Raw genomic sequence first — 3,210 nt, 5'->3', positions numbered from 1 at the left:
ATTGTTTACGAGGCTGAAAAAAGGTGCATTCCCAAAAACAGCCTCGACAACATTCGAGGTTTTCGAGTTTTCTGCTCTTCGCGTTTAAGGGAATCCCCTAATTATAATTATATTTTAACAAAAATTTATTGAAAATCGCTTCAAAACCACTGAAATAAACTACCACCAAAATGCACATAAAGATATAAAAACAGAAACCGCAAGCTTCTAAACTACGAACGTTGCATATTTTCAAATTCAATTGCAAATGGCTTCGTGTCAATCGGTCAGACTTGTATAATTGGTTCATGAGGTGCACCTAATGTTAGGTTTGATCCCGTATTCCTCGGACTAAATATAGTAAAACTCAAAAACTAAAAAGCAGTCAGAGCGAGTAACACTGAAAAGTACGGGATCGCTTTCTAGTAAATGGTAACTTCTAGTAAAAATGGTAACTTCTACTAACAACTTAAACTTAACCTCGAAATTTTGCTTGTAAAAATTTTCTTACTTTTTAAGTAAACGCACTCAGCTCACACATGTAAATAACCAAAAATACTTACAAATTCACTAGAATCCACTCAAACCTGTAATTAAGTATTTTATAACATGCATTAGCAAAGTTCACTTTTCTTTTGTTTGCAATTTGGTTGTCAAACACACTACAGCTGATCGTTTGACATATTTACCAGGATTTCAAGGCCCGTAAACATAGAACTTTAGCGTTGGGTTGGCGTTGGCGTCGCTTCGACTATGAATACATGAATTCAAATACAGCCGTCCACTTAGCGAAAATTCGACAACGCTCACGCCAACACAAAGCAAAAAGATGGCCATCTCTCAACTTTTCGGGTGCGTCTCTCGCCAGCTATTGCAAACAAATAAAATGATGCGAAATATTTTTCCTTCTTGATCAAGTGCGGGCAAGAAATATAAGGGCTGTTCAGGATCTTGTGAATATGCTCTTGCATTTGCATATTCGTTGCATTTGTAAATTCACAACAATAAAATGCAGACGGTTACCATGGCAGCAAGCATAAAATTTGCAAATGCAATTCCAACTGCAAATCCAAGACAATTTCCCTAACATCCTGAAGAGCCCAATCGTTTTTAATGCAATTATTGATATGAAATATTAATTTATCTGTCGTTAGTATGTTAATTTAGTGGCCCAAGCATTCTCTGCCAAGCATTCATTATAGCAAGCATACTTCTAACGTGCGTTCTTCAAACCAACGCCAAAGCCAACGCGAAATTTCTGTGTGGACCGTCCTTTACCAGCAAAAAATCTTCGGACTAAAACAGGAAACTTCTGACAAAGAGAGGACCTTTTTTACTCTCTCATTTCTCCTCTCAGTTGCCAGACAACCGAGTACGGTCAGATCGCCCAGTCAGGTGACCAGTCATATGACCGGCAGGTGTCTTGGAGGCGTCGCTTCGACAGCTCGTCAGCTGTTTCAAATAATCAAAATTATGCGAAATAATTTTATTTTTTTATTCAAATGCGGGCAAGAAGTATCTCGCTTGCGTGACGACACAATCGACGGAATCAAAACCAATAATATTAGTACAATAAAACATACCAAAAATATTGTTTTGGAAAAAGTGTGGCGGGTTTGCATGTTTTTTTTTCGAAGAACACTATTTCTGACCAATTTTTTTTAAGGTTAAGGAGTAATTTTAGCTCAATGACAATATTTCTTCTTTTTGTTTCATATCAAAATATTGCTTCTGTCTAAAGCCCTACGATTTATTCCCATGGAGTGTTCAAAATGCACACTGTGCGCCGCACATGCTCACACTCGCACTGGTTGGCACCAGTCCCGCGCGACCGTAAGAATTTGAAGCCTATAACGTTATACCCATGGCGCATCTATACAAGGTGGTGTTACTTGAACAGCTGATATGATATTTTTGTCTCTACATCAATACAGCAGAATGTCATCCAAGACGAAATATTGTAACTTCAGGATGTCAACAAAACGAAATGGCGAAAATTATCACCTATTTCCTTTCGTTTTGAAACTATGTTGTACCAAAAAGCAATAACAAAATACCCGGGGCTTTTACTTATATGCAATTGCTACCACCTTATATGGATACCCCTTGGTTAAACCGAATTCCGCATTTGCCCCTATGTGGCTGCGGACGCACGTACATGAGCGTGTTTGCAAGTAGCGTGCGAGTGTCAGTAGGTATCAGAGACACGTTTTTTGAGTAGCAGTGTTGCGAGTGTCTTTAATAATCATGGAGGAAGAATTAAATGAAGGCGTGCGAAGTTAAAAATATCTATACGACATAAATATATATCCATAAAAATCAAATTTAAAGATTTAATCTGGAGACGAATTACTGACGAAATAAATGACAAAATCACTAAAAGCTCATTTGTGCAAATGCGAATGCACACGAGTCGACCAATGTCAGCGCAGCACTGTGAACAGGTGCGAGTGTGAGCATGTGCGGCCCGGCTTAAGAACGCTGAACAGCTCAGTGGGAGCGTGAACGTGAACATTCGTAAATAATCCATTGTTATTAGTGGTATTCATCTAAACCGATAACTTTACCAAGCAGATAATCTTATAAGTTTGCGCACTCTGTTACATGAACGACCCACACTGTCTTTTCGTTTACACATGCGACAATAGTCGTGTTTTCTTTGGTTATAAAGTTCAGTATCACTAAGTTTATACTAATAGCACGAGGATAAAGAGGAGATAGAATCTGTTTAAATAAATATACATATAACATAAAGGCTATTTATTTGAAGGAAGTTAGAAGAAACAATGGCAGAATGTTTGTTTGTGTATGAATTCATTTGTTACGTCTACCAAACTTTGCGGCCAAATTATCGGTGAAACAAAACAAACAGAACGGATAACAATTGAACCAGATCTCTATCAGGATCATATCGTTGATGTTGAATTTGCGTGCAAAATTTGTATGCGGATCCCGATTATTGCCGAAGAAAACATAGCTAGAGTTGCGACAGAGTTGCATTGGCTTCAGTTCATCAAGTTTATTCAGTAAAATCGCTGGATGAATTTATCAGAAATGTATAAACGAGTTTCCATACAAATTTTGACAGCTCATTTATAAGGTTTACACAATTATAAGTTTATACGGTTTACAATGCATTTATAAGGTTTGATGAATACCCTTATTCTTTTGCGCGCTCACACACCTGTCAAAACTTTTTTATTTGCCTGGGCATTTGACAGCATACTTTCT

Source organism: Rhagoletis pomonella, unplaced genomic scaffold (genome assembly GCF_013731165.1).
Source record: "Rhagoletis pomonella isolate Grant_MI unplaced genomic scaffold, Rhpom_1.0 Rhpom_scaffold_00002, whole genome shotgun sequence".
Taxonomy (NCBI): domain Eukaryota; kingdom Metazoa; phylum Arthropoda; class Insecta; order Diptera; family Tephritidae; genus Rhagoletis; species Rhagoletis pomonella.
Note: the sequence above shows the minus strand (reverse complement) of the source record.